At 42.7% G+C, this 22089-nt stretch overlaps 1 long non-coding RNA gene across 2 annotated transcripts in view; it reads right to left on the reverse strand.

The window, feature by feature from the left end:
- Nucleotides 1-20082, reverse strand: part of LOC147361035 (uncharacterized) — a 90244-nt gene extending 70162 nt beyond the window's left edge. Inside the window, exon 1 of one of the 2 annotated variants that reach the window (XR_015138776.1) lies at nt 19595-20017. This is a non-coding gene — a long non-coding RNA (uncharacterized LOC147361035). Of the gene's footprint in view, nt 1-19594 lie in introns of both variants that reach the window. The other variant, XR_015138777.1, reaches the window with a different exon arrangement.
- Between the last annotated feature and the right edge of the window lie 2007 nt (nt 20083-22089).

Here is a 22089-nt window from a genome sequence, read left to right on the forward strand (position 1 = left end):
TCCTTACTATTCTTTGGAATTCTGCATTCAGATGGGTATACCTTTCCTTTTCTCCTTTGCCTTTAGTTTCTCTTCTTTTCTCAGCTATCTGTAAGGCCTCCTCAGACAATCATTTTGCCTTTTTGCATTTCTTTTTCTTGGGGATGACCTTGATCACTGCCTTCCGTACAATGTCATGAACCTCAGTCCATAGTTCATCAGGCACTCTATCAGATCTAATCCCTTAAATCTATTTGTCATTTCCATTGGTAAGGGATTTGATTTATATCTTACCTGAATGGTCTAGTGGTTTTCCCTACTTTCTTCAATTTAAGTCTGAATTTGGCAATAAGGAGTTCATGATCTGAGCCACAGTCTACTTCCAGTCTTGTTTTTGCTGAGTATAGAGCTTCTCCATCTTTGGCTGCAAAGGATATAATTAATCTGATTTCGGTGTTGACCATCTGGTGATGTCCATCTGTAGAGTCTTCTCTTGTATTGTTTGAAGAGGGTGTTTGTTATGACCAGTGCGTTCTCTTGGCAGAACTCTATTAGCCTTTGCCCTGCTTCATCTGTACTCCAAGGCCAAATTTGCCTATTACTCCAGGTGTTTCTTGACTTCCTGCTTTTGCATTCTAGTCCCCTATAATGAAAAGGACATCTTTTTTGGGTGTTAGTTCTAGAAGGTCTTGTAGGTCTTCATAGAACTGTTCAACTTCAGCTTCTTCAGCATTACTGGTTGGGGCATAGACTTGGATTACCATGATATTGAATGGTTTGCCTTGGAACTGAACAGAGATCATTCTGTCCTTTTTGAGATTGCATCTCAGTACTGCATTTTGGACTCTTTTGTTGACTATTATGGCTACTCCATTTCTTCTAAGGGATTCGTGCCCACAGTAGTAGATATAATGGTCATCTGAGTTAAATTCACCCATTCCAGTCCATCTTATTTCGCTAATTCCTAGAATGTCTATGTTCACTCTTGCCATCTCCTGTTTGACCACTTCCAATTTGCCTTGATTCATGGACCTAACATTCCAGGTTCCTATGTAATATTGCTCTTTGCAGCATTGGATTTTACTTCCATCACCAGTCACATCCACAACTGGGTGTTGTTTTTGCTTTGGCTCTGTCTCTTCATTCTTTCTGGAGTTATTTCTCCACTCTTCTCCAGTAGCATATTGGACACCTATCAACCTGGAGAGGTCATCTTTCAGTGTCCTATCTTTTTGCCTTTTCATATTGTTCATGAGGTTCTCAAGGCAAGAATACTGAAGTGGTTTGCCATTCCCTTCTCCAGGGGACCACTTTTTGTCAGAACTCTCCACCATGACCCGTCCATCTTGGGTGGCCCTACATGGCATGGCTCATAGTTTCACTGAGTTAGACAAGGCTGTGCTCCATGTGACCAGTTTGTTTAGTTTCCTGTGATTGTGGTTTTCAGTCTGTCTGCCCTCTGATGGAGAAGGATAAGAGGCTTATGGAAGCTTCCTGAGGGGAGAGACTGACTGAGGGGGAAACTGTGTCTTATTCTGATGGGCGGGGCCATGCTCAGTAAATCTTTAATCCAATTTTCTGTTATGGGCAGGGTGGGTTCCCTCCCTGTTGCTTTACCTGAAGCCAAACAAGGGTGGAGGTAATGAAGATAATGGTGACCTCCTTCAAAAGATCCCATGCAAGCACTGCTACACTCAGTGCCCCTGACCCTGCAGCAGACCACCGTCAATCATGCCTCTGCCAGAGACTCCCGGACACTCACAGGCAAGGCTGGGTCAGTCTCTTGTGGGGTCACTGCTCCTTTCTCCTGGGTCCTGGTGCACACAAGATTCTATTTGTCCCCTCCAAGAGTCTGTTTCCCCAGTCCTGTGTAAGTTCTGGCAGCTCTGTGGTGGGGTTTATGGCGACCTCCTCCAAGAGGGCTTATGCCTTACCCAGGTCTGCTGCACCCAGAGCCCCTGCCCCTGAGGCAGGCCACTGCTGACCTATACTTTGACAGGAGACACTCAAACACAATTCTGGCTGCATCTCTGTGGGGTCTCTGGGTCCTGGAGTGCACAAGGTTTGTTTGAGCCCTCTGAATGTCTCTGGTGGATAAGGGGTTTGATTCTAAACTCCTTTCTCATGATTTCGCCCCTCCTACTATCTTGCTGGGGCCTCTACTCCATTTCGTCTGTTTCATCTCCCAGTCATGTCTGACCTTGCCCTTCAGAACTCAGCAGTGCTTGCTGGGAGACAAAAGGCATGCTCAACCTTGGGTGCCCAGGACTTGTACAACCTTGGGACAGAGTCTCTCAATACATGCTGAACAAAGGAGTGAGTAAGAGATGGAGATGGGAAATACGTCAGCCTTTGCCTACTTTTATCTATCTTCTGACTGAAAACTAGTGGGACAATCTCTATGGAGGTCTTTTGTGTACGTTAATCACATTTGAGTTTATTCTGGTACCAAACATGTCTTCAATGTAGAAAATTTAGAAATACAGCCAAGTTAAAAATTAGAAAAGAAAACCACCATTAATCTCACTCCCCAAAGATGATCACCACTAATATTTTGATGTTTTCTTAAAGTGTTTTTATGGTTTTTATAATATATATATGCATATATATATCCGTATATATGTATATGTATCTTTTTTTCCAAGATACATTTAATAATAAACATCTATTCATGATAAAAGCTTTTTGAAAACTAGGAATAGAAGAAAGTTTCATTACTTTGATAGGAAGAGTATTTTCTGCTTTTCAATTTCTGGTTGAGTAAGGTATTCTTCCATTTTATTTCTTTTTCTCTTGCCTTTTTTAAGGCTATTTTTCTCTTTCTGTGTTTTGTTTTGTTTGCTTTTTATTGAAGTGTAGCTGACCTACAATGCTATGTTACTTCCACGTACACAATATGTGCTTCTAATTCGCTTCAGTCATGTCCAACTCTTTGGAATTGTGTCCGACTCCTGTCAGGCTCCTCTGTCCATGGGATTCTCCAGGCAAGAATACTGGAATGAGTTGCTGTGCCCTCCTTCAGGTGATCTTCCCAGCCCAGGGATCAAACCTGTGTCTCTTAAGTCTCCTGCATTGGCAGGTAGGTTCTTTACCATTAGTGCTGCCTGGGAAGCCCAACAATGCTGTATTACTTCCAAGTAATTACTTCCAACATAGTGATTCACTATTTCTATACATTACAAAATGATCACCACAGTACCTCCAGTTACCATTTGCCCCATACAAAGTTATGACAATGTTATTTTTTTTTTTGACAATGTTATTGACTGTATGTTTTATCTCCATGACTCATTTATTTTGTAACTGAAGTTTGCATCTTAGTCTCAGTCGCCTATTTCACTCAACCCTTCCTCCTCCTCTTCTCTGACAACCACCTGTTTGTTCTCTGTGTCTATGAATCTGTTTCTGTTTTGCTATGTATATTTGTTTTGTTTTAGATTCCACAAGTAAGTGAAATCATGATATTTTTACTTCTCTGTTGGACTTATTTGACTTACCTTAATACTCTCTACGTTCATTTATGTTGTCAAAAATAGCAAGATTTCATTCTTTGTATGGCTGAGTAATATGCTACATTACTTGGATATTCTATATTACTTGAATATTCAATTAATATTGAATATGCATTGGAAGGATATTTGGCCAATATACTTTGGCCACCTGATGTGAAGAACAGACTCATTGGAGAAAACCCTGATGCTGGGAAAGATTGAAGGTGGGAGGAGAAGGGGAAGACAGGATGAGATGGTTGGATGGCATCACTGACTCGATGGACATGAGTTTGAGTAAGCTCTTGGAGTTGGTGATGGACAGGGAAGTCTGGTGTGCTGCAGTCCATGGGGTCGCAAAGAGTCAGACATGACTGAGCAACTGAACTGAACTGAATATTATATATATATATTCCTCCTCCAGGGGATCTTCCTGACCCATGGATAGAACCCATGCCTCTTGTGTCTCCTGAATTGACAGGTGGATTCTTTAACACTAGTGCCACCTTTAAAGCCATACCTTTATATATATATACATATACAAATGTATATGTATATATATATAAAATTTTCTCTATTTGTCTATCAATGGACACTTACGTTGCTTACATAGCACGGCAATTTTAAGTAATGCTGCCATGAACATAGGGATGCATGTAGCTCTTCAAATTAGTATTTTCTTTGGAAAACTAGCCAGAAGTGGAACTGCTGAATTATATGCTGGTTCTATTTTTAGTTTTTTCAGGAACCTCCATACTGTTTTTCATACTGGCTGTACCAATTTACATTCTCATCAACAGTGCACAAGGGTTCCATTTTCTCTACATCCTCATCAACATTTGTTATTTGTTGTCTTTTTGATAATAGCCATTTGGACAGGTGTGAGGTGTTACAGCATTGTGCTCTTGATTTACCTTTCCCTGATGATTAGGGATGCTGAGCATCCTTTCATTTGTCTATTGGCCATCTATTTGTCTTTTTTAAAATGTCTAATCAGGTCTTCTGCCAATTTTTAACTGGATTGTTTGTTTTATGTTAAGTTGTATAAGTTCCTTCTATATTTTGGAAAAATGTCTAATCACAGCAGCCACAGGGACCCTCCAGGACTGGTTCAGTATGAAAGAAACACCCCTAGACCCACTTTTCCTGCTAGGCAGGAACCAGATACCCTGAGAGCACTTGGGCAGCCTCACAGGTGAGAAGACCCTGGAATTCCACCTGCTCCCAGGACCCAAAGCAAGGATGAAATCAGCTACCCCTAACTTCTCTCTCTCTCTCTTCAGAGGACCTGTTCCTCCTTCCACAGGCAAACATAAACACTACCTCTTTCCTGGTTAAAAGGAGAAGATAAATATCACATTGGTTTTTAAGAGTATTGAAATAGGTGTTAGGACTGGGTTCCAACCATAGGGCTGCCATTCCTTAATTGTGTGAGGACAGACACAAGACTGGATGTCATTATTTCTTCAAGATTTCTTTTGCCCCCAAAGGATGATATTCTTTGGTTGTAGTTCAGTCACTAAGAATTGTCCAACTTTTTGTGACCCCGTGTAGTGCAGCACACCAGGCTTCCCTGTCCTTCACCATCACCTGGAATTTGCTCAAACTCATGTCCATTGAGTCGGTAATGCCATCCAACCATCTCATCCTCAGTCATCCCCTTCTCCTCCTGCCCTCAATCTTTCCCAGAATAGGGGTCTTTTTCAATGATATTCCTAGTTTTTCAATGATATTCCTAGAACAGAATGAGAATGACATGAGCTCATCATGATAAGCATACCCTGCAAAGAGGTAGCATTGTCGCACATGACAGACAGTCACAGGTGGAGGGTAGCATTTTCACAGGTCGGGGTTGCATCGCAGCAGGTACGCAGTAGCATGTTCCTCCACATCGTGCACACACCCCTTCCCAGCCTGGAACCCCGGCTGGGATGGGAAACACCCCTCGGAGCCACTGCAATGGGTAAAGAATGAACGCCCACATTCACATCCCTTGTATCTTTGCTGCCCAGCACACTTATTCTCCATGTGGTGCTGACTGTCATTGTGCCCAAAAGTAAAAATAGCTCCACTTCTCAGCTTCACCTCAATAAATTAGGACAAGGGTCAGAGGCCAAGGATCTCACAGAGGGAACCTTGGTAGCGACAATGGGCGAGCCCTTCAGACCAAGGAGAGGTTAGTCCTGGGGCACAACCTTCACTAATTTGCCTTCACTCACTTCATCTCTCTATGACAGCACCACCCACCTAAAGATCAGATGCACGTTCCTGGATACTGAATGGTCTTTGAAAAAATGAATATGTTCAACAGAGTCTATTTATCTTAGGGGGAAATGAATATAACTCCAGTCAGTTTCAAAAGATATTATTTTTTTTAACCAGTACAGTAGCCTATGCTTAAGGTAAGGTAACGTGTCAAACCAACGTCTTTTGTGAATCCAGGGCAGAGCTCTTTTTTTCCCAATGACATAAGGTAATTATGAATAGAAGGGTGATCCTCCTTCAAGTCCAGCAGGAGCTCAATTCTGACTATTCATATTGGCCATACCCACTTGGAATGACAAAATCATTTGATGGACGGTGGATAGACATGCATTATTCACAGAGGCATCTTCAAAGAATTCCATAAATTATAGGTTTCTGGAAACTGAACGTTCCATTGAGCTGGCGGTGAATGCCAGGGGTGAAGAGGTGTAATCAGCATGAATATTGTTCCTGGTTAATTTGTCCCTTATAGGTGGCTGCATTTGATGCCCCAGGAAGAAAGACTGTCTTTGTGCTTTCTCAGCACTGCCTTTCCCTCTGGAAAATTCACTGGTCCTTGACCCTGGCTTTGCACTTGGATAGCCCTGGAGCTTTTAAAACCCCAGTCCTGGATCAAACACTAGAGATTCTTCATTTTCTGGTGTGGGGCCTAGGCATCAGAATTTTTAGTCTCCCCCGTTGATTCTAATATGCTGCCATGGGCTTGAAATATTAAACTCATCACTACAATTCCTTAAAAGATGTGCATAATTTTTTAACCTAAAGAGAGTTGTTGTGAGAACCAAATAGTAGTTTCCCAGTAAGCTTAGATTCCAGTGCACTTAAGTTAGGGTTCAGAGAAACCAGCAGAACCAATAGAATGTGTCCATGTATATATGTTTATGGAGAGAGAGAGGGAGAGAGAATTATTTTAAGGAATTGACTCCTGTGATTGTGGAGGATGTCAATTCTTAAATTTACAGGACAGAAGACTCAGGGAAGAACTGATATTGCAACACAAGTCCAAAGGCAGACTGAAGGCAGAAATTCTTCCTCCTTGAGAGACCTCAATCTTTTCTCTTAAGGCCTTCAACTGATTGGATGAGATCCACCCACGTTATGAAGGCTAATTTAGTTTACTTAAAGTCTACTGATTTCAATGTTAATCGCATCTAAAAAGAACCCTCAGGACCCTCACAGCAAAATATATAACTAGTGTTTGACCTAACAACTTTGCACCATAGTCCGGCCAAATTAACTCAAGATTAACCACCGCAGTGACCTTCAAATGGTGTGTCTAGCTAACAACAGAGATGTCTCAGCTCTGGGTCCATCCATAAAAGTGCTTCAATTCTGCTCCTCCCACCTTTATTCAATTATTTAAACTATTTACTAGCATTGGAAAAGACCCTGATTCTGGGAGGGATTGGGGGCAGGAGGAGAAGGGGACGACAGAGGATGAGGTGGTTGGATGGCATCACCAACTCGATGGACATGAGTTTGAGTGAACTCCAGGAGTTGGTGATGGACAGAGAGGCCTGGCGTGCTGTGATTCATGGGGTCGCAAAGAGTCGGACACCACTGAGTGACTGAACTGAATTGAACTGAACTGAATTAATCAATGTGTTTACCTTCAGAGAGGACAGATGTTGTTAACCAGTGAGTCATGGGCACCACCAGGAAGGCTGAGGGAGCTGGGGAACAAGCAGGAAATATTTGAGACTGAGATCCTGAAATCATCTGGAGAGAGAGACTTACCGAGATCTCAGACAAATGGAGGCATGATGCCAGGATCAGAAAAAAAGTACCAGCCTCCACTGCCATTTAGGAACTTCAGGTGGAGAGTCCCTGACACAGAGTCAGTTGGGGAGAGGGGGAAGGGGTACAGAATGGGCTGGGCTTCCCTGGTGGCTCAGAATTTGGTAAATAATCTGCGTGCCAATGCAGGGGACCAAGGTTCAATCCCTGGGTTGGGAAGATCCCCTGGAGAAGGAAATGGCAATCCCTTCCAGTATTCTTGCCTGGAGAATCCCATGGACAGCGGAGCCTGATGGGCTGGGTCCATGGGGTCACAAAGAGTTGGACATGACTGAGCAACTAACACACACATACACACAGAGTGGGCTATGGTTCCCAGGGGCAGGAGGATTGTTCCAAACCCTGTAAAGCAGGAACTAAAGGCAGCCCTGTAGGAGAAGCTCTGTTTGCCTTGACAGGCCCCTGAGAAGCATCATCATGTCTGAAATACATCCCCAACACTGGTGTGGACAAATAGTATATCTTCCAGCTGTTTGAATAAAGCATAAGATGTAAACCAAGTTGAAATACAAAACATGCCTATCAAGGAACTCTTCCCCATCCACCTTCCAGACCCACACCCCACTTTCTCCCCATCATGGGCAGCTCCATCAGGGAACACCCTGGCTCTTGGCTCCAAGCAGAAGATGGAGTAGGAAACCAGAGGGATGGAGAATGCTGAGGTTGGGGGACACATATCACAGGCTGGCTGACAGCATTCCCCACTCCAAAGGTCCTCAGGAAGCTTTCTCCACAAGGCCCTTCTCCTTCCCTCCAGGCTGAACCAGGCTTGTAGAAGTGCACATTATCTTGGGACTGCAAATCACCAAGGGTAGGGAAAGGGCAGGTGGATGCTGAAGGCAGTGGAGGTCTCTAGCACAAGGAACTCATAAGAATCCCCAAAGCCAATGCTTTTGTCTGCGGTTCGTCTTTCCTAGCAGGACACTGGCTGATTATAGATTACTGACTACACTGATCGCACATTTACTATGAATGTGGACTGGAGCTGCAGCCACCAGCCCTGGGCTCCATGCAAATGACAGTTATCCAGCCCATCTCAGAAGCAAGGCTCAGATACCCCTGGATGGAAGCCAGATGAGGCCTCTGCTGCGTCCCACCTGTGAGACCTTGGACAGGTAACCTCTGGACCTCAGTGTCCTCCTGGGTAAAGTGGGAGAGTAATATCGCCTCCTAAAGAGAATCATCGTGAGAACTAAATAATTTAATATGTTTAAATCACAGAGAAGTGCCTGGTGCATAAGATACACTTAATAAAGCTAAGTCAGTAGTTCTCAAAGTGTGTTCTACAGAGCCCTGAGGTCTCCAAGACCATTTCAGGGGGGTGATGAGGCCAAAACGATTTTCATTATAACATGAGGCATTATTTGCCATTTTCATCCTGATATTTGCACTGATAGTGTAACAGCAGAGGTGGGTTGAATTCCTGTACATGAATCAAGACTCCAGTGGCGCTGGTGATCTTTCCTGGGAGTCTTCACTGTCACTGAAAAAAGTCAGTGCCATATAAGAACTTAAGAATGTCCTTGATGTGATGAGGTCAATTATTAGTATTATTAAACCTCAATTCTTGAATGAACACCTTTAGTGTATTGAACAATATTTAGCATAAATGAACAATATTTAGCATGACAAGACAAGAAGTATACATATGGCACTTCTGCTGCCTAAGGAAGAAAACCAAAGTGCAATCATCTCAATTGTGAGCCAAACAAGGCTCTTTTTTCATGGAATAGACTTTTACCTGAAAGGACTGTTGACCAGCAAACAATGGTCCTTCAGACTCAGGTATTTGTGAGGCATTGTCTCTCATGTCAAGAATGATATGACCTTGTCACTTCAAGGAATAATACTTACAGAACTATCTGCCAATGATAAAAATCTCTATCTGCCACCATGAGCTTGAGAACTTCCCAGTATTTAGAGACCTTGTTAATGAGATGGAGGGACATGTACCCGATGTAATCTTTTGATGCTTTTTAAGGGAATATGGCAGCATTTGGAAGATCTGTACAACTCACTGAACCAATATTTTTCAATGACCAATGAATGAAGTTACAAAACCACACACAGGTTAAAGACCCAACCTCAGTGCACAAGAGACCAATGGATTACAACATGGCAAAATTCATTGATAAGGTTTCAAATTCCACAACTGCAACCAACCTTTAAGAAATTACTTCTTGTCAAATTCTAGTGTAGTATCAAAGAATATTCACAAGGATCTGAAAATGCTATTCAAATACTTCTACCCTTTCTAATAAATCTAGGTGAGGCCAGATTTCCTCCAGCTATTTTGACCAAAACAAAAAACTGCAACAGATTGAATGAAGAAGCAGATAAAAGAAACCAGCTGTCTTCTACTAAGATTTGTAAAAACAATGCCACTCTTCTTACTAAAATGTTTTGTTTTAGAAAATAGAATTATTTTTCCCCAAAATGTTACTTATATTGACTTATAAGAGTATGCTATTATTAAGTCAAGTAATAAATCTTTCCAATATCTCATTTTTAATTTCAAATCTAGTAAATGTGGATAGAAATTACTCACATATACAAAAATTCTTTGACATGTTAAGTAATTTTTAAAAGTGTCAAGGGGTCTCAGGACCCTAAAGTATAAGAACCCCTGACTCAAGCCCTGATGCTCTACAACTGAAGCTGGGCTGGGAGATGCCACCCCTGTGTGTGCTCCATCGTGTCCGACTCTCTGCGACCTCATGGACTGCAGTCCACCAGGCTCCTCTGTTGTGGAATTCTCCAGGCAAGAATACCGGAGTGGGTTGCCATTTCCTTCTTCAGGGGATCTTCCCCACCCAGGGATTAAACCTATGTCTCCTGTGTCTCCTGGACTGGCAGGTGGATTCTTTACCACTGAGCCACGTGGGAAGCCCCAAGCAGCCTTTTATAAGGCAGCACATCTTTGCATCTCTGCTATAATTGGCTCCTCGACTTGCCCTTCCTCTTTCTCTCCATCCTCCCAAATCTTGCCAGTTCTTCCAGGTGTATCTGAAGGGCCTCATGTCCAAGCAGCCCTCCCTGAGAACTGTAAGTCATAAATCTCACTGGCACCGACTTTCACTGCTCTTACAAATGCCTGTGCACTGTATTGTATGTCCTTCAGTTGTCCAGGGTTATGTCTCATCGTGCCACCTTGATTATTATCTTTAAGAGAAGAGACTCTGCTCAGTGACTATTTTTAAATGTTTATAGTTATTTGTTTATTTGGCTGTGCCAGGTCCTGGCTGCTCTGCACAGAATTTTGAGTTGCAGCTGTGAACTCTTAGTTATGGCATGTGGGATCTCGTTCCCTGACTCTGATCACAGAGTCTTAGCCACTGGACCAGCAAGCAAGTTCATTGCTCAAAGATTCTTTATCTTCTATACCCAGCCCGTGGATGCATATCTGCACCATTTAGTGTAATTGTGATCATCTGATTTGAATGGACGCATCCGAATAAGTCATGACCAGGCTTTTGTCACACACCTTCTCCCTTAGAAACCCACCTTTTCTTTTAGAAACCCACCTTCCCTAATTTTCATTTTCATCCTTGTGTAGTTGAAGACTTCTCTGCACACAACTTTTCCTTTATCTGTGAACAAAACTTTTCTGAAAGTAGGCTGCCAGTTTTCTCAATGAAAGCTAATTGGGCAAGGGAGCAGATCAACCTTGGTCCTTCATTTTCAACATTTTTAAAATAGATCCCCCAGAATCTTGTGAACAGCTGTGTTCCCTGGGAGAGCTGTGGTCAAGTAAGCTGGATGAGACATGAGGATAACTAGGAATGTGTATAGTTTTAAAAAGGGAATATAAAAGCCACAAACATAATAATTATATTAGAATGGTAGGTTATAGATCATTCTTTTTTGTTTCACAAATTTTCTGTAATGTATTTTGTATTAATTTTTTTTAATCATTCTATATTGAAAATCCAGTTGTACATTTCTTAAAGGGGATTTGTGCCAGTTGCAACTTGTAATTACATGTATAAAAAGCCAATTGTGAGAATTGTATGGTATATAAATAATATTTCAATAATGCTGATATTAAATAAATGTATCTGTGAAATACTGGGTAGCAGAAAAGAAAATTCTGGGAAGTCTCAAGAATGCACTAAGGATATAGACAGGAAACAGAACAAGCTTGAGAGCCCGGAATCCATCCATATTTGCACCAGAAAATCTGTTTAGGGCTCCAGAACTGATGACCACCCTCCCTGCCTCCACCCCCACCCTGGGCACTCATCACTGCTGTAAATTTCCGCAGACAGTTTCACAGTATTAGCCAGGAGCATCTGACTGGCCAAGTTCATGTTGTGGTCAATGTCAAGAAGCAAGGATAGGGGAACTTTGTCCCCTTCTGCAGCTTCTGCTGGGGTTCTTGGCCCTCCCTCCCACCAAGATCTGCACAATGAAGGCCTCTTCACTAGGAAAGAGTTTAAATGTTTGAAGCCAAAAGCTGACACATGATCACCACATACTGTATAAAACTGCAGCACTGGAAAGGGCCACGGACAAAAATGACAGTAAATGCATTACAATGGATTAAATGAAAAATGCTTTCCATTCACTTAAGAAGAAAACCATCTTCTGTCTTTTGAAGACTATGTTGAAAAGACCCAGTTTATCCAGACTCTACCACGTGGTAGCAGATAACTCACCATCATCATTCCTTTTATTTATTTATTTAGATTTTTTGTGATGTGGGCCATTTTTAAAGGCTTGATTGAATTTGTTACCATGTTGCTTCAGTTTTATGTTTAGGTTTTTTGGCCATGAGGCATGTGAGAACTTAGCTCCCTGACCCAGGATCAAACCTGCACCCCCTTCTTTGGAAGGCAAAGTCTTAACCACTGAACCAATCGGAAAGCCCCTATCACTTCTTTTTAATCATTCTGAATCCTGCCCATTCTTTAAGACCAATCTTAAGTCTCCACCCTTCCTTCCAGGAAGTGACATAGTCCTCTTCTGTTAAACCAATCACCTACCCTTTGACTGAAATGCGTGTATTTGCCAATATCCTAGAATTTAAATAAAAGCAAATGTTAAGAGAAGTAGAGTAATCCTCATGCCAGTGACACCTATTGAGAAAACTGTGTCCCAGAAACTGATATTAACCAGTTAGTAGCCAACAGGTGTAAGTTTATACTCTTTGTGACCCCATGGACTGTAGTCCACCAGGCTTCTCTGTCTATGGGATTTTCTGGATAAGAATACTGGAGTGTGTTGGCATTTCCTTCTCCAGGGATCTTCCTGACCCAGGGATCAAACCTGGGTCTCCTGCTTGGCAGGCAGATTCTTAAGTTTCAACCTCTCACAATCTATCTGAAAATAGGACAGTGCTTGGCTTACTGTACTTATTGGGAGCAAGTGGACAGCAGCTGGAGTACCACCCTCTCTATGTCCTGGCTATGCAACCTTGGGTCCAGTTACTTAAAACTCTAACCCAGAGTTGCCTCAACTGCAAAATAATAATAGTAATAGCACCTACCTCTTAGGGACATTGTTGGAATTGCACAAGATAATGCACATAGAGTAATTACCAAGTACCTAACACATAATCACTTGATAAATGTGAGCTATGATTATTATACATTGACCTCAACTCTGATCTCAAGCTTAATTTTTCATATAAAGTAATAATCATTACTTTCAATACTTCTGGTTTCAGCATCAGTAGCAGGCAACAGACCCAGCTTGATGTGTAAGTAGTTACTTAATATTAGGAGCTAAGATAACTATTAGGTAATTTATCATTTAGAAAAAAGCTGGGTTGAATGTGATTTTCATCATTTTGTCCCAACTTTTAAAAAAATTTATTTTTTAATTGGATAATAATTGCTTTACAATGTATTAATTTCTGCTTACAACAATGTGAATCAGCTATATGTATACATACATCCCCTCCCTCTTAAGCCTCCCTCCTTCTTAAGCATCCCTCCCACCCACCCCTATTCCATCCCACTAGGTCATCACAGAGAACCAAGCTGGTCTCCTTGGGCTATAGAGAAGTTTCCCTCTAGCTATCTATTTTACACATGGGCAGCGCGTATAAGGCAGTTCTACTCTCTCAATTCATCCTACCTTCTCCCAACTTTTAAATGGTTAAAATTCAGAGTCCTGTTCAATGGTTCCCTCAAGCATTCATAGTGTGGAGCTAAAACACAAGGACAAAGATTTGATCCCTCCCTTAGAGAATGATGCTCGGGCAAGCAGGAAACATTACCACGCTGGCTTAGGAAAAGGAAGAGGAAATGAATTCACATGCTGGGGAGGGAAGGAGGGACCTATCACAAATAATGCACTGCATTCGTGAGCACCTCCAAAGGGTTCTGAAATGTTATTCACCGCTGAGAGAGGAAATCTGAGCTGACATGTTATTTTCTGAGCTGTTTATTAATGCATTGACTGTGGAAGAAGCAGGAGCAGCCTTCAATCCCATCCCCCAGTTCAAAATCAATGCCTTGTCACCAGCTCTCCTGGCTGGCTGAGGGGAGAAGGGGAAAAGGATGAAGATTCTGAAAAAGCTGTTAAGGCCTGTGCAGAAAAGAAGAAACCTGATCTTTTCCCTCCTTGCATGAGTCTAACAAAGCTGATGCTTCCAGTGGGAGCATCTGCAGTGGAATTCCCATTAATTGGGGGCCAGAAGAAATGACTTCTGTTCGGCCACCGATCAGTCAGCCCCAATGAAGGAGGAGGGGAATGTTTTCAATCAAGAGAAATGCTTTGTCTCTGACAAATGTGAGAGTAAAGGAAATTAATCAGACATGTACTGATGACCAAGCCTCAAAGTTGAATCTGTGTTGATGGGTCCTAACTCTGCAGTTGACCAGTTCATGGGAAAAAAACCAACAGATGATTCAGCCCAGCCTCACTAAGGGCCAAGAGCTAATCTTGCTATCATGGTAAAAAGCATAAATGATCTTTCCACATAACATAGCAAAGTGACCGAAATTCATCTCTCCTATGAGAAGACAAAAAAATAAAGGGGATTAAAACGCATTTTGTGAGACTGGAGTTATCAAGAAGCTTTTACTGTTACCAAGAGGTGTCCAGAATTAGAATCAGTTATCAGCTGATTTCAACTCTTTTGATTCCTTCTCTTGGGGCCTTTTCACTATCAAACTGATTTGGGTACCAGCCTCAGCTCCTGACCGGAAGTGCATTCAAACAACTCAGTCAAATGCAAAATAAGAATCCATAGACTGAAACAAAAGTTCATTTCAAACTCTCTCAGGCCAAGTACAAAGCCCACCTCATGTCTCTCCTGCGCTTGTCGCCAACTGAACCATGGAATACATTGACAGGGTACCAGATATTTGAAAATTCAATTCAACCCGCCTTTATTAAGCAACTATTACTGCAAAGTATTGTGCGAAATGCTAAGGGATTCACTGATGAATACATGTCTCATTTAAGTCCTGACACAGCTTAAAATCTTACTGGAGAGATAGGCAAACAACTAGAGTAAAAAAAGCAAACTGACGTAAGGAGTAGAACTGGAGAAACAAGGAAAGGCTGTGGAACATAATTGGGATGTCCCCTCCCCCGCAGTCCTGTCACCTGCTAATGACCGTTGCCAAAGTAAATGACCCAACGGTTGAATCGCTGCCACCTTCCTATTACGATTCTGCACATGTCACCTTCCTGCAGAGCCCTTAATCAGCACTTTCACTTCAGTCACCATGATGGCAAAGACCTGACTGCAGAACAACTGCAGAAAAGTCACTTTTTTTCAGCCTGACCAGTGTGGTTTGAAAAGTTACTATCTTCAGAGAAAGTAGGAACTCATTAAAAAAAAAAAAAGTGCAATTTTCCTCTTCAAGGTCTTTGCCAAAGTACATGATATCATAGTATTTTGCAAAGCAACATATATGAAAATCTCTAATTAGCATATCATGGGATCATATACCTCATCTCTTTTCTTTCCTCTGATCTCTTCCTAGTTGTAATTAAACCAGCTGTGGCTATTTAGACCTTTTTCATGCTCCGAGAATAACCTTCCCCTTTCTCTATCAGAACCATTAGAAAAAAGTAAAGTCTTAACTTTGCCTTGGATAAACACTCCAGGATCTTATCTGAACCCATAATTAACATTCAATTTAATCCACAGCAAATAATTAATCTAATCTAGCAGACCCCAGTGAGAGGCTCCCATAGAAATTGCTCTTCATGTACCTGATGGAAATAACTAAAAAGAACTATCCCACCAACCACCTTCCTCAGCTTCCAAAGATCCATGAAACAGAACCATCAAGGATGTTTGAACCCACATATATACATTAATATACAATAAGCATTTTTCTTTTTCTGACTTACTTCACTCTGTATGACTCTCTAGGTCCAAATGAATCTATCTGCAAAACAGAAATAGAGACTCAGACATAGAGAACAAACATATGGACACCAAGGGTGGGGGAAAGGGAGGGGATAGATTGGGAGATTGGGACTGACACATATACACTACTGTGTAAAAACAGACAACTAATGAGAACCTACTGTATAGCATGGGGGGCGGGGAGAGAAAGCACAATCTGTGGGACATATATTAAGGTAATCTTAAAACTGCATTCCAATATACAATCAGTTCAGTCACTCAGTTGTGTCCGACTCTTTGCGACCCCATGGACTGAAGCAGACCAGGCTTCCTTGCCATCACCAACTCCCAGATCTTGCTCAAACTCATGTCTATCGGGTCAGTGATGCCATCCAACCATCTCGTCCTCTGTCATCCCCTTCTCCTGCCTTCAGTCTTGTAGGTGCAGACAAATACTGTTCGATTCCACTTATATGAGGTACTAGAATAGTCAAATTCATAGAGTCAGAAAGTATACTGGTGGATGCCAGGGGCTGTGGGATGAAGGGGTAGGGAGTAGAAAGGGAGATTTAGTGGTTAACGGGGACAGAATTTCAGTTTAGAAAGGTGAAAAATTCAGGAGGTGGATGATGATGAGAGTTGTACAACCATGTGAATGTACTTAGTGCCATTGAGCTGTACAGTTAAATATGGTGAAAATAATATTTTATGTGACTTTTACTACATAAAAAAAGTTTAAAAAAAAAAGGATCTTTGAAGGCTCCATTTTATAATTCAAGACAGAGTAACTAGGCACTGTGCTAGAAAATGCATCACATTTAACTTACCTGTCCCTAGTGAGGCTTACCTCACTGTCCTTATCTTATAAACATGAAGCAATTCAGAAGGGAGAATCAGGATTTGAACCTAGGTCTTTTGAACCAGTTCTCTCTAACCAGTGATCTGTTCCCCAGCCTGTGCTAACTCCCAAAGGTGAACCATATTCATGAACTGCGGTGACAGTGCAGCAGCCAGGGGTCCCATGGCCATGCAGGCACGGGAGAGGCACGGGTCTGGACTCAGCAGCCTTGCTCCCAGTCTGCTGCTGCTGACCAAGGAACTCGTGTGATTCCTTCAGGACACATATCCCATCTTTATTTCTCCTTCCTTCTTATTTCTTACTCTAACATTATCTTTCTTCCCAGGCTGCGGTGGGATTCTCTATCCTGGCTTAAATGTCACTTTTCCAGGACAACCCATAAAGTCATCTTGGGGTCTACTTTCCCCCACCCCCACTCCTCAGTTTATTTCTTATATTCCTTCCACCAGGAATGCCATGCTCTCTGGAGACTTAATACCATCCTAATCCCTATGTCATAAAAGACAAAACCTGTCAATAAATGCTGCAGCTGTGCTTGTGGAAAGGGAGGAAATTCCCTTTAAATCACCCATCCCTGAAATGAAAAAAATGCTGATCCAGTGGGACATGGTAGACAATCTGGAAAGGTCTTCACCCAAGTCACACGGGAAGTGGTGGTGCCGCCTGGCTGTATACTGACAACACTGTCAGTATTGTTCATGCTGGGGAAGGGTTTCAGTTCTCACTATTATGAAATTCCACCACATGGATGTCCTGGAAAACAATCGCGAACTCCAAGAACAATACAAGCCAGAGCTTACTGTCAGGCTGTCCAAGGAGATGTAATCTATTGACCCCTTCATCCCCAAAGCTGTGGGCACTGTGGGATTTCTCACCCACACTGGGACAGGTCTGAGATTCAAAGGAGCTCTGCTAACAACCACACTGGCCACCAGGTGCAAACAAGACTGCTGGGACCAAAGAAAACATCCTACCAGAGAGAAATGCACTTCAGAGCCAAGTCTCAGCATAAATCACTCTTCCTGAATATTTCAGTTCAAAGGACTGATCAATTCCTCTTGCTGTTAGAGAGGAATATTTATTCCCCACTCTTCAGCTTGCACAAAGAGGCCCTTAAGCAGGACTCACCCTCCCTGTCCTTCTTCCCTGTTCCCCCACCTCACTCAGCATCAGGTGATGATGCTTGTCCTCCAGGGAACCTGCCCGACTGCAAAGGGTGTGATGCTGGTCCTCTCTCTGCTCTGTAATCACACTTGGTTGGTGGTGGCAGCTTGGAGATGTTGGGGCTGACAGAACCAAGGGCTTCAACCCTCAATCCAAGTGGGATGTGTCCACAAGCCCTTTCCTCTACAAGTTAAGAGCCACATCACCCAACTGGCTTCATCAGTAACGAGGTGACTTTGTATCTCTGACTGCTGGTTCTTAGTTCTCAGCTGGTTCTGAATTTGGATGGGGAAGCCATCTGAGTTACATTTTGACCCCTAAGATTCTCATCCTTGGGCTTCCCTGGTGGCTCAGATGGTAAAGAATCTGCAGCAATGCAGGAGACCTAGGTTCAATCCCTGGGTCAGGAAGGTCTCCAGGGGAAGGGAATGGCTACCCACTCCAGTATTCTTGCCTGGAGAATCCCATGAACAGAGGAGCATGGGGGGCTACAGTCCATGGGGTCGCAAAGAGTCAGACACGTCTGAGCGACAAACAACACTAACATACTTGATTCTCATCCTTGTTGTTTGCGTAGCTGGTGGAAACAGCTGCTGCTAAGTCGCTTCAGTCGTGTCCGACTCTGTGCGACCCCATAGATGATAGCCCACCAGGCTCCCCCGTCCCTGGGATTCTCCAGGCAAGAACACTGGAGTGGGTTGCCGTTTCCTTCGATGGAAACAGAGGCTGATGAGAATCTCAGGGATGTATAAGAAAGAAGACAAGCAAGAAATTAGGAGGGCAAACATCTCTCATCTTTGATGGCAAAAAGAACTACCCCAAGTTTTACTTCAAAAGTAACTTGGATATATAAAATTTCTTTAAGGAGTTAGCATCATATTAATTTTCACACACACAGTCTGGAAAAGATGCAGCCATAGGAACTTTTCTTTTGAACGATACTCCTCTTTAAGGCTAGAAAGCCTGGCAGGAGTGATGGAAAGACTACGTAAATATCTTAAAGTATTTCTGGAAGGTGGAAGATTCCAGAAACCCCAATCCATAGTATGCCATAACAGACTCTGAGGATACTTATCTTGTACACATACTCTCTCTCTCTCTCTCTCTCTCACACACACACACACACACAGGTACTTACACTATTTTGAACATCTCAACAACCAGGGATCAAGCTTCTCTTATTTTTCTTTATTTCTAATGTGAACAATGGCTGAAGTCAGAAATAGACTTGGAAAGGAAACCTCCCTAATCAGCAGTTCCTAAGGAAAGAGCAGACAGACTAGAGTCCAGACTAGTCGTTTTTCCACATCATGTCACAGGGTGCAATAATTTTCAAAGTCGGATACTTCTAACTAAATGTCAGCTCTCTTGTTGACGGGCCTGAAAAAGAATACCACTTTAAATTGCTGCAGTACACAAACCACCTTCTAAAACTAGTGGGTTTTGCTAGGCAAATAATTCCACCTAACATTACTTCAACACACAAATGAAATATAAACTACTTTTGGGAGATATGCTTCGGATAGTTCTGATGCTTTCATTTGCTGTATGATTTCTTCAAGTTGAGAAAGGCCAACTAGTTAGCAACTGTTTGAATTAAGAAGACTCCTAATTTTTCTTGATAAGTTTGGGCAGTTGTAGCACTAATATTTTCGCCTGCCTGATGTCCCACCAATTGGGATAGCAACTGGCTTTTAAAATTTTTTATTTATTTAGTAATTTACTCACTTTTGGCTGTGCTGAGCCTTCATTGCTGCTCAGGCTTTTCTCTAGGTACAGCAAGCAGGGGCCACTCTCTAGTTGCGGTGTGCAGGCTTCTCATTGGGGTGGCTTCCCTCGTCGTGGAGCACAGGCTCTCGGGCACGTGGGCTCAGCAGTCGCGGCTCCCAGGCTCTGGAGCTCAGGCTCAGTAGTTGTGGTACACGGGCTTAGTTGCTTGGCCTCATGTGGGCTCTTCTGGGAACAAGGATTGAACCTATGTCTCCTGCATTGGCGGGTGGATTCTTTACCGCTGAGTCACCAGGGAAGCCCAGCAACTGGCTTTTAGACAGGATCAGTTGGCATTAGATGTCACCAGACCCTTTCAGCCAAGTGCTCAAATTAGCTGTTGTGTTCAGAGAGCAGTAGGTAGGTGTTAGCTTATATAAATCTACCAAAAAGTTCACATTTTAAAAATGTAACAAGGGTGGGAAGAGGAAGGCAGTGTACTAAGAAATGAGTCCAGATTTAGATTTGTGCAATCCTGCAGTTCTTATCTTCCCAAATCTTTATGTTTCTGCTAAAATATTCACCCCTGTTGGTCTAATTATAGCCCCAGAGGAAAACAGAGCGCACACAGAGAGTGGAGAGTGCAAATACTCAAAAATCACCCATGTGGAGAGAAACGGGAACATTTGACTTTTTGCCAGCTTCGTCACTGAGCAAAAACCACGTACTTTTCACTGAGCCAAGGTTTGCCAATCTTGCCATCAGCAAAACACGTTCTGATTGCATCCTGAGTCATTTCCCATGATAGAAAAATATTTCCACTTCAATTTAGGATTTTTGTCTCACAAAACACTAAAACTTTGTCCAGAGGTAAAATGCTCAACCCCCAATTAATTAGTGAGAAAAACTGCAGGAGAGAGAGGAGAGTTTCTACAGACTTTCACATCATTCTCCTGAAAATGTGAAGGACGGGGCATTTTGGGAACCCTGAGCAGGAGCCAGGTACTGTCTCCTGGAGGTTTAGGGGGGTTCCAAACCACAACAAAATATAACATCTGAATCAGGAGCGAGGAAACCAAATTGCAGTTCTCCTGACTTTAGGTCCAAAATGAGTCACATCTGTGATTCCCTGCACACAGCACTTCAGCTTACTCAGCAGACCTGTCCCCACCCATCAGCAGCCACACACACCATTTACTGGACAAAGATACAGGCCTAAGGGATGTCAGAGCCCCTAAGGGTGTCAGAGTCTCCCTAAGCTGAGCAAGTTTACTAGAAGCACATCAGACCAAGCCTTCTTCCTGCATGGGGGCAAAGAACACAACCCTCATCCATGTCTTTCTCTAGGACTATTCTGTGAAATTCATGAACACACAGGCCAGGTCTTATTTATACTCATACTTAACATGTGTGCTAAGTCACTTCAGTCATGTCCAACTCTTTGCAACCCCATGGACTATAGCCCTCCAGGCTCCTCTGTCCATGGGATTCCCAAGCAAGAATACTTGAGTGGGTTGCCATACCCTCCTCTAGGAGAATCTTCTCCTGCCAAGGATCAAAACCATATCTCCTGTGTCTCCTGTATTGGAAGGCAGGTTCTTTACCACTGAGCCACCAGGGAAGCCCTATTTATACTCACTTGTCCCCAGATGGTGAGGAGGCTCTAGTACTTAACACGCAGTGGTTCCAGTTTCTGCTTTGTCCTTTTTTATGCATGTCTTTTTGAAAAGATTAATCAATCTTTTTTTGAAGTATATGTTTTTTACTGAAGTATAGTTTGTTTACAATGTTGTGTTCGTTTCAGGTATACAACAAAGTGAACCATAAATATATATCTGCTCTTTTTTTTAGATCCTTTTCCCAGTTGGCCCCTTATGGAGTGTTGGATAGGGTTTCCTGGGCTAAACAGTAGGTTCTTATTAGTTATCTATTTAATAATCGTGTGTATTTATCAATCCCAATCTCCCCATTTATCCCCTGGTCTCCATCAGCTTGTTTTCCACATATGTGACTCTATTTAGGTTTTGTAAATATGTTCATCTGAACGCTTTAGACTCCACATGTAAGCCATGTCTCATGGTATTTGTCTTTCTGTGCCTGACTTACTTAATCAATCTTAAAAAAGACCATAGGCTTCCTGAACTTGACTGAGACAACTGACCCCAGGCCTTCTGAGGATTTACCTCTTAGACGTTAGTCCTACTGAACAACCCAAGATAATCTTCACAAGCACGTTTCCAAACCGCATGTTGCTGTTGTTGTTAAGTCCCTGCATCCTGTGAGACTCTTTGTGACCCCATGGATTATAACCAGCAGGCTACTCTGTCCATGGGATTCTCCAGGCAAGATGGTTGCCATTTCCTTCTCCAGGGAATCTTCCTGACCTGGGAATTGAATCTGCATCTCCTGCATTGCAAGTTGATTCTTTACCACTGAGCCACCAGGGAAGCCCCCAACTACAGATTATGTCCCTGCTTTGATGGATTGAACTGAGTCCAGGTGCCTCTGCTGGTGGG

This window comes from Bos grunniens, chromosome 13 (genome assembly GCF_055505025.1).
Source record: "Bos grunniens cultivar Pamir isolate PY7600 chromosome 13, Bosgru_T2T1.0, whole genome shotgun sequence".
NCBI classification, from domain to species: domain Eukaryota; kingdom Metazoa; phylum Chordata; class Mammalia; order Artiodactyla; family Bovidae; genus Bos; species Bos grunniens.